The following is a 10,610-nucleotide window of genomic DNA, read 5'->3' as shown; positions in this document are numbered from 1 at the left end:
GAAAGATAAAATCCTGACATACATGCCACTGTGGAACTCTTTTGTTCTTAACGTCCTGGCCTTGGCTACATACGAAATCTCTTCCACAAACTGTGTATATCCTTTTGGGGGCATGCAAATTATTTCACTGCAAATTTCTGGTTATTACATGTTCCCTCATTTCCACTATTTGGCCCAAATATCTCCATCCTCTGGAATTTTTTTGATTGAATACATTGCTACAAGTGAATTTTCTATATCTATAAAGTTCTGTGCATAATAAATTTAATTTTTAAAATTGACCATTTTGGAAAACAGAACAGTGGTAATTTCCTACTGGAATTACGTGAGTGTCTAGAGCTCTGCTCCAGGAGCCGTGGGTATCATCAAGTTAAAATATCTCCGATACATATCTGTGATTTAATATGTCTCTCTACCTTTTAAAATTTGACCTCTTTCATTTTGGGGCGTTTGAACATCACTTCTGTATCTCTCTGCAAGGACCATTGCCGCATTCCTGGGGGGGCTGCCTATGAGAGGCTGAGGTCGCCACACCGCCTTTGTTTGGAGTAAACGGGAAACGCCTCCAGGGGGCCTCCGGCGCCACCCGCCTCCTGAAATTCCCAGCCTTCGGCGGGCCCCTCCCACGTCATTCTGGGGTTGGTCTGTGTGCCACACAGACTGTGGCCCTACTGATGCTCTGTGCCTTCTGGTTTGGGTTGCCCAAGAACTGCAGGTTCCATTTGGGTCACCCCGCCACACACCCCCTCCTCCCTCTGGGATCATTCCCTGTGGGGCAGCCCTCCTGGTGAAGCACTGAGACAATTGTCAACCAGGGAGGAGCGAGCTTGGAAACCCGCCCTGCAGCCCCAGGCAATGCTTCTGAGGCCGCTGGCTCCTGAGAGAGACCCTGATGGGACCGCCCAGCCAGCTTCCTCCCCGATTGCCAGAGGCTACGTTAGAGGCTGTGTTTGAGAGGGAAGCGTTTCCCCCGGTTTTTTCAATTGTGGTAAAACACACACAACATAAAATTGGCTCCTTTACACCTTTTAAGTGTACAGGTCAGTGGTACGAAGTACATTTCTATTATCAACCATCACTACCAGCATCTTCAGAACTCTTTGTTCTTGGTGTGTTTGCTTTTTCAAAAGCAGATAAATTTCCGGAAGGCTACAGGTCCCACCTACCTTACCATTAAGGCTCAGAGCAATTTGCAATGCAAATGAGGGCCAATCAAGGTGGGCTCTGCTTTCCGCCTTCCCGCAGCGACGGTACAAAAGCCAGAGTCCGGACTGCCCGCATCACTCGCCTCTCCTCCCAGACCCGCTCACCGTCTCCGCACGCTCAGGAGGCCGCGGCCATGGAAGCGCCTCCACCCGCCTGGGAAGACCTGCCGTGGACGGGGCCGCGTCCGGAGCCCACCCTGCCTCCGGGCCTGAACCGGGAACAGGCCTGGGCCTGGGCCATGGACAACTTCCCTGCGCTGAGCCGCCCGTCCCGCGAACCGGGCCCCCTGGCCCGCGGGCTCCTGCGCCGCGCTGGCGCCTGGCCCGCGGGTGTTCCCGCAGCTCACGGGGCCCAGAAACGCTGTCGGGACCCGCGCGTCCGCGACCCAATGGCTGAACCCGCCGAGGACCCACGGTCACCTCAAGGAGGTGTCAGCGCCACAGGTGATGATGGAGAGGCAGATGCTCCTGGCGCCACGCTGAGCCCGAGCCGCCCGCACAAGCGGCTGAAGACCGAGGCTTAACTCCGGGGGAACCCCGACTGACGGCCGTCCCCCCTCCTCCTCCCAGGGCCAGAGCACCCACACCCTGCAAGGAGCCGCCCGCCCAGGAGGAGCCCTTCGGCCGCCCTGCAGTGCAGTCCTGATCGCTCTTCCTCTCCTGCAGGACTCGGATCTTTCAGGGACAACGTTCCTCCGCGACAGGAATCAATAAAGAGCCCAGGAGCTTGGCTTTTCCACCTACTCCTCGTTGTCTCGCTCTCTCCTTGAATATCTGTGCCCTGATTAAACCAAAGGGAACAGAGGTGTTGCACCCCCTGTGAGGCCCACACTGAAACCCAGCCCAGCGGAGCTTTCTCTCCTCTCTATCCTGATCCCACGCCCGAGGCAGCAGGAAAGATTGCGTGTTGCTTCCGTGAACCCCTTGGGCTTTCCGCTGTGCGCTGCCGTCATCAGAGCTTCCAACCCTCTGCCACTTGTGTCATCTGACACTTTCATCCTCTTTTATTATTATTTTTATTTCTCACGTTTTGTTTTGATTGTGTTCCCTCTTTTTTCTGTTTTCTATTTCTCATCTTTACCGCTACCATTCTCTTTTCCCTCAGCTCATGCAAAAGACTGGCTTGGATGCCAGACATCACAAACATTAGAAGTGTTCTCTCCGGGTATGCAATCAAGCACCACAGGGAGGGCACAAGAGTTGGCTGGGTCCTCAGGGTCCCTTAGCTGTGGTCTTGCGCTCCCCAGAAAGCGTAGGTTCTGCAAAAGCAGGCGCCAGTGCAGCTCGGCCTGAGCAGGCACGGATCACAAACCCTTGATGCGGCAGGTGATCAGGGCATCCTTGCTGCCCTGACCAGGGTGGCTCAGAGGCAGCTAGTTACTTAGCCTTTGGTATCCAATTAAGCATAACAGTTTGTGTAATGTACTGTGGTTCGGCTCTAACCCTCGGGTACAAATAGGAGGACAGTGGAGGTAAGGTAACTAGCTGAGTGTCATGTACTGTATACAGAAATGATGGACCAAACTTGTACTCAAACAGTTTGCTTCTGGATCCCCAGACATTGATCCCTCCCCCTCACACGTGTTGATTGAAATTCTGAAGATATTTTAACTTAGAAATTGACAAATAAGAAAACAGAGTGTGAGTCTGACTTCTGGCATTGACCAGCAATGTGATTTTATGAAAAATTGTCCCTTCCCCCTCTGATCATCTGGGTAAAATATGATGGACTGTTCCAAGCAGAAGGACTGTGAGAGTCGATGGACATGAAGTTGCCTAAAAGTGTCTCGCACAGCCCTGACTGGCACGGCTCAATCGGTTGGGTGTCGTATGGCAGACCCGAAAGGCAGCTGGTTAGATTCCAGGTCAGGGCACATGCCTGGGTTGCGGTTCAGGCCGGGACACAGCATGAGAGAGGCAACTAATAATAGAAGTGTCTCTCCCTTTCTTTCTCGCTCCATTTCTCTCTCTTTAATAATAAATAAATAAAATACTTTAAAAATTAAAAAGAAATTAAAATGTCAAGCACAAAGGATTTTTTTAATAGACAAAACCTTGCAAAAAACATGCTGCACCAATCCCCTCCAATGATGGTTTCTCTTTAAAAAAACAAACAGACAACTTAATCCTATTAATCAAAAAAATCAATCCCACCTTGGATAATTCCATCCAACAGAATGGATTTTCCCTTAATCTCATCTGGTCCTGCATTCCGATGCAATTTGCATCTGCAGGTGATGTCACCACGCAGCCTTAAAAGCTGCTGCTTTAACGCCTAAAACCCAGGAGAGCATCACCGCGCAGGGAAGGGGTCGCTGGAAACCTTCCTCCTCTCAGCAGCCCGATCCATGGAGCAGAACCTGCCCCGCTGCGTGCGCGATGTCTGGGATTCCATAGACGGGTCTCTGGCTCCAGAGAAGCTTCCATCCTTGCGCTTCCAAAACATCCGCCAGTCCCGTTCGCTCCCTCTCTACCCTAAGCTGGGCCATCTCACTTGGGACCACCAGGAAGTCAACGAGAAACTATTTTCTGCTCCCTGCGGGTTTCTGCGCTCGAGCTGCCCGAAACACGGACCAAGAGCAGAGAACACCTCCAGGCGGTACACAGAGTCAACCATCCCGGACCCAACACCCGAGATAGAGCAGCCAGGGACGGCCCCAGGAGTGGCGGCTGTAGCCCAGACCGCGCCTGAAGATGACCCAGAAGACTCTTCGCCAGTCGCCTGGCAGTTGGACAGGCAACTGGACAGGCAACTGGATCCAGAGACTTCCGACCAAACGACCCTTCCACCTGGCATTCGGAGCTGCTGGCAGAGGATCTGCCTGCCGGTGGCCAGGGAGATCATGAGCTGCCTCTGCTGCCTTTGGACCCCGCGGGTTCTTAGATTTCCTCTGAGACCCTTCATTGGATGATCCTCCAAAACAAATGTTCTTGCAGCAACACTTCCCAGCGTAACAGCCTTGTAAGAAATTCACCTTCTAGATATTGGTGAGATTTTCTTTGGCTTACCTAATAAATTACATAAGAATTCCAACATCTTTGTCCTGCGTGTCCCTGCTTTGGTTGTTAGGGACGGACTAAGGACGTGGGTCCTCCTTAAGTGGCCTGACTTTGGCTGCTGGAAAGGTGGTGGGGTCTCTCTCAACACAGGGCTCAGTGCGCTGGGAAGGATAGAGGGAGGCGAGGTTAACCCGTCGTCAACCAGACTGACTTTCTGGGCCTCCAAGACTTCGGCGGAGGGGCAGCCCGCAGCCCTGAGAATTCCACTCAGCCCGGCAATGCTTCGGCTCCCTGATCCTGGCCCTTTTCCCTGCCGGGTCCATCTCACTGGCATCCAATCACCTTCCTATTACTCTGCTGCCTTCACTGCGTGCAGCCATGAGTATTGGCTTCCTATGGCCCAGAGCTTCTCTCTCCGAAAGGCTCTTTCCTGGACATCTCCCTTCTTCCCCCAGCTCTCCATTAATCTAATTTCCAGACACATGCAATCAGGGTGATCTGGTGCCCGCCAGCTGGGGTGCAATGGGAAGGCCTTGGTGCCACGGACACTCGAAAATCAGCCACTAGAGCTTTGCAGGGCGGGCTTTCTGCCTCCCGATTCTGCTGTGGGCTTGCTGGCTTCCAATCCCAACTCCAGACTGGTGACATCGAGGTTCATATTTATTGCTGATAAAGGACAAAAATTCAACTGAGCACATGTAAAGATTAATTGGCTTTATTAAAGATTAGTGGATCAGGCAACATCCTGTCAGAAGTGCACTCCCACGGTCTGTATAAAATGAAAGGTTTTTATAGGAAGAAGGTGTGGCAGAGAAGTTATACCAAAGGTAATAAAGTATTATTTTTAGACCAGGACACCTCTGGAGTATAGGAGGAAGAAGAACAAGAGTTTTTCTATGCAGATGGCATCTTTCTTGGAGGGGAGGGCACAGAGATGGAGAGGTTCCATGTGACAGGTTACCTACCTCGTGCTTGACCGGAAAAATCCAACCTGGTGACTGAGATTATATTTCTGGGAGAGGCTGAAATTGCAGTTCTGTTGGGCATTAAATCTAGGTTCGGTATCATGGGCTTTTAGCATAAGTGACACCACTCTGGGCCTGTGGTGTTCTCCGTAGCAACACCAAGGACTGCGGAACTGGAGTATCCGACATCTCTGGGGTTGAAACTGGGCACGGACTTCAACGATGCCCAACGAAGTGTAAATGCTCCATAATGCCAACTACAATTATTCCTATAATGGCTCAGCTGATGAGATTTCTCTGGGGTCAAAGTGCTTCCCTGAGATTAAGCTCAAAGTTTAGACTTCCTCCCTCAGGGCTCTTCCTATAATCCCATCAGCTCACCTTTCTGGTCTCTGGCCTCCCGCCCAACCCGCCCTTCCCCCAGCTTCCTGTTGGCATTTTCGGCGTCACCTCTAGGTAGACCTGAATGCCGAGGCTCTCCCACTGTAAAAATCCCGTCCTGCCAGGAAATTGCAACTTTTTCTCAGTCGACATTCTCTCCTTGATGGCGCCCTTATTTGAACCAGAAGGGACGTTTGTGTTGGCAGCACCAGCTGCTGCACCTCGTGTAGGACGCACGCGCCTGTCCCTCTTTTTCACCAGTGGGAATATTCTTGGTCTGCGCTTCGCCTGCTGTTCCGTGCGCACGTTTCCTCAGTGGCAGTAGCGCCACGTCCACGGAGTCAGTCATTTCTCCGCGACGGCACGTCTAGTTACACCGATGGGACCGTTTCTACGTTGCAGGTCCCCAGTTGGGAGACAGCCGGCACCGTGGGGTCTCAGCCACAGTAGGCCGAAGACTCGGGACCGCGGCCGCTGCCCTGTCCCCGCGCTGGGAGCGTCCTCGGGCCCCCGCGGCGACTGCGGCGGACCCTGCCTCCCAGTCCTGGGGGGCGGCTGCCCTCCGGCCACCGGCAGGGCGGACTCTCCACCGGAGCGCAGAGCCTCTCGGAGCCCATTGCCGCGCCGCGCAGCGCGGGCCTCTGGCCGGAGACCCTGCGGACGCCGGCAGCCCCCGCGGGAGCGCCCGCGCCCGCAGAGGAATCGCGTCCCCGCAGCAGCTTCCCGCGGCCCTGCCGTCGGGCGCCGGACACGGACCGCTGCACGCGCGCACCCCTCGGAGCGCCGGCACCCGGTCACCCCGGGCTGTCGCCGGCGGTGGATCCGCCTCGCCGTCTGCACCTGGAGCCGCGCGGCCGCGCTCTGCTGCGGGGCCTTCTTGGACGTTAAGGAGCCGCGAGATTGCGGCGGAGACACAGGGTCTCGGTTTCGAAATAAAAATGCAGGAATGTCCTTCAGCGCTCGTCTCAATCACTGTCTCTTCCCCTGCAGCCCTGGTCGCTTCTTGCTTGGCGGTTCCCTTGCTCGTTCGTGCTTTTACAATACGCACGTTTATTTAATGGCTTTTACTCACTGACATTTAGTTTTACTTACTGACACTGTTTCTTACTGACAGCTTCACTTACTGAAACTTTTACTGACACTGTTAATTACTGACTTTTAGTTACTGACGCTTTTACTTACTGACATGTAGTTACTTTAACTTAGTGACACTTGATTTACTGACTCTTACAGTTGCTTTTACTTACTGATACTTTTATATACTGACTTTTACTAACTAATTCTTTTACTTGCTGGCTTTTACTTGCTGACTCTTAATGACTGACTCTTTTACTTACTGCCATTTAGTTACTGATACACTAGCTTTTATTACTGACTTAAAATTATGGATAGTTACGTTAAACTACTGACCGTTTTACTTATTGCTTTTTACTTACTGAGACTTTGTTACTTTTACTAACTCTTACTGATACATAGTTACTTTAATTAATGATACTGTACTTACTGACTTATTGACAGTTGTTTTTACTTACTAACACTTTTACTTGGTGACTTTTACTAATTCTTTTACTTAATGACTTTTACTTACTGACACTTTAATTTACTGCGATTTAGTTACCGACACTGGCTTTTACTGACTTTTACTCAGAGATAAGTTCTTTAACTTACCCTTTTACTTACTATTCTTGTGCTCACTGGACCCTTCAATGGCGTTGCTATTTCTTCTTGTAGAGGTAGTTCCTCCCTCGATGGTTTGCTCTTCAGAGGCCAGGTCAGGTCCTTTGAGGCTTCTGTGCCTTCCTGAGCTAAGGGAGCGGTGAAGGTCCTAGGGCTTCAAAGGGGAGGTGAGTCATTCACAGGACGGTAAGGTGTTTGCCCTGCCGTAGAGACAGGCCGTTCAGGTAAAAGGGTAGATCTGCTAAATAAGCAGCTTACTTCCTGGCCCAGGCCCTTTAATGCTTTTGTGTAGCCAAGTAAGGTATAAAAATTGTTACCCAATCTGCTGGCTCTTCATTGCCTTCAGCTCAGAACAGTCCAAAGTGGCACATTTTGGAGAGGCTACCTCTGAACTCCTTCACAACCAGGAGAAAAGACAAACGTGCCGAATCAAATGGTTAACAAAACTGCGGCTCTAAGCTCTGCGCTATTTTCAAGAGGTAAACAAAATAAAAAGACTGTAAGGGTTGAAAATAGAAGAGTGGACAAGGATACACCTAAATTTAATTAATTCTAAGAGGTGTCTTAGTTTCTCAATGTCACATCTTTGACACATGTGTAGGTGGTTTCTTACCATTGCTGAATGACTTTAATGCCAGCCCAATTCTCTTAGTGATATGTAAAATCATGATCCCTCTTAACTATGATTCGCTTCTTAGATTCAAGGAATTATGATTTCTAACACCTGTTGAGCAAAAGCTGGTCATTGTAGCTCTAATTGTACATTTGGCTTAACTTCTCTCAATATTACTCAGAATACTGTAGAATAAACAATTAGGTTACGTGTAAAAGATATGTCTTATCATAACCATGAAGAAATAATTCAAATTAAAACGTTTAATTTAGTAAAATAAATATAAAATATTTACAAAATAAAGAATCTGGTCTAGGTAAGTTTTATACTTATTCTGTAATTTTCAAGGTCTGGACTGATAGGCTGTTAGAAATACAAATGTCCCACCTCCCCAGACAGACTGAAACACAGTCTCTGGGGGTGGAGTGCTAAGTCTGCATTGTAATCACCTGCAGGTACTGTTTTCGGCAAGTGAGGGATGCTCAGTGCTCCAACCTCTTTCTCTAAGACCAGAGGGGGGAAATGCAGAAATCAGAAAAGATGTGGAATTACCATTACATTTTTATGATGAAGTAGAATTACAATTCAGAAGAGAATTGAGTGAATATTGACTCTGTAGTCTGCAGTTATCTGGGAGGGCTGGTAAATTATGTTGCCCTATTTTCTACTCTGAACATGAGAGAAAGTCACATTTACCATCTGGTTAGAGAGAGGCACATACCTCAAATGGCTCAGTACCACAAGAAAGGCAAAAGCGAAAAAGCTAGGGCATAGCTCTAACTGGTGTGGCTCAGTGGGCTGGACATTTTCTTGCCAACTGAAAGGTCGCAGGTTCCATTCTGCTCAGGACACATGCCCAGGTTTTGGGCCAGGTCCTCGTCTGAGGCTGTGCCAGAGGCCATGAACCGAACGTTCCCCATCTTCCTCCTTCCATTACCCTATCTCTAAAAATAAATTAATAAAATCTTTTTTTTATTAATGTATTGTTGTCCTATTGCAGTTGTCTCATTTTTCCAACACTGCTCCCCCCCCAGACCATCCACCCCATTCCCTCTCCCACAGTCACCCCCCACCCTGTTGTCCATGTCCATGGGTCACAAAATCTTTAAAATACAAAAAAAAAAAAAAACAAAAAAACACTAGGGCATATTATAGGCTCTAAGAGAAAGTCTCAGAAATACCCCAAGTGGCTAACAAAAAAAAATTGGCGAGATTTTGGAGTTCTTCTTAGTCATCTTTATCTTTTGCTCCACGTTTAAGAATGTGCTTGAACTCAGCGTAATTGAAATTTTCCTTTTGTGTGCAGCTCGCCCACCTCCTTGTCCATAAACTGGTCTCCCCTTGTGGGCAGCAGCTCCCTCAGGTGATCTTCCTGAATGGTGCCACTTCCTTCTTCATCAAAGCCTTTCTGATGACATCTTCCGGTCTGTGCCATTTAACTTTTCACCAGACATCGTGAGGAATGTGGTAGAGTGTATGGGACCTCGAGCCTCACTCACCATAACATCTAGATACTCATCAGTTGGGCTTTCCCCCATATCATGTAAATCTTCCTTGCCAATGAAACTGTCTCTTCTGACCAATCGTGTTAAAGCTTTTTTGGGTCAAACATGGTGACTACATTCGATGTTGCCCTCTGGGGAAGCTTCTTCTGTTCAACTAGGTGACAGTTAGATCCCTGTGCAGCTGCGAGAATCCCAGCACTTCAGTGACCCTGCTCCCTGCACTGGGTGCCATTTGCCACCACCCTTCCACACCCAGCGTGATTTGGAATTATAATTGAGAAGGATCAAAGAGAATACAGTGGGAGAGGACATGGAGAAGAAAAAATCAGGACTTGAATGATGCAGGAAAAGAGGAAAACTGAACACATAAACTTCTAGTTTCCTGTGATAAGTCTTCCTGTAGAGCTTTCTCAGAGATGTAGGGTGTGAAAGATCCTCCCACAAGCTCTCTGATTCCTTTCTAGGTTAAGGACTGTGTTGTAAATTTTCACAGGACAATCTGTCTTTGGCCAGTCTAATTTATAGGGCCCAGCTGGAGAACCTAAGAAGGGTAAAGGAGAAGATTGGTTTCTTCCTCTACATCATTAAGGGTTTGAAAACTGTAATGCATACGTGTTTGAAGCGTGCCTGTTTGCGGAAAACAATGGCTACCTATGGAAGTAGACTCATGGAGATTTTAAATGTCTAAGTATGTGTAACAATGTGTCACAACTTGGTATTTTCATGGTTAAGGAACAGAAGTCAACCAGGTAAATTTAGAGATCTAATTGGCTTTGTTAAAATAGAGAAGCATCCCAGGGAGCAGCTAGAAGGGGGGTTCCCAGGAGTTGAAGAAAATGAAAGAGCTTTTAGCAAAACTGATGTGGTAGGAGAGTTACTGCAAAAAGGAAAAGAAGGAAGGAAAGATGGATGGTTGGAAGAAAAAAGAATATTTGAAGACCGAGACATTTTCCTGAGGGAGGGGAGAGGAAGACAAGAGTATTATCCTGGAAAGGGCCAACGTGACAGATTACTTTATTGGCTAAAGTGCAAATGTCAACCGCAGAAACTGCAACCATAAAGACTTAGAAAGTGCCCTGGCTGGTGTGGCTCAGTGGATGGAGCGCCTGCCTGCCAACCCAAATGTCGTTGGTTCAATCCCTGGTCAGGGCTCATGCCTGGGTTTTGGGCCAGATACCGGGTGTTTCTCTCCCTCCCAACCCTCTCTCTCTCTCTCTAAATTACAAATAAATAAAAATCTTTTAAAAATCCACTGAGAAAGTGA

General features: G+C 48.9%; 1 pseudogene; it reads right to left on the bottom strand.

Moving 5' to 3' along the window:
- Positions 1–9,068: 9,068 nt before the first annotated feature.
- Positions 9,069–9,578, bottom strand: LOC150008143 (myosin regulatory light chain 12A pseudogene; annotated as a pseudogene).
- Positions 9,579–10,610: the final 1,032 nt, after the last annotated feature.

Source organism: Furipterus horrens, unplaced genomic scaffold, assembly GCF_987537825.1.
Source record: "Furipterus horrens unplaced genomic scaffold, mFurHor1.1.pri manual_scaffold_5, whole genome shotgun sequence".
In the NCBI taxonomy this organism is placed as follows: domain Eukaryota; kingdom Metazoa; phylum Chordata; class Mammalia; order Chiroptera; family Furipteridae; genus Furipterus; species Furipterus horrens.
Note: the sequence above shows the minus strand (reverse complement) of the source record. Positions and strands in the feature narration are given on the sequence as shown.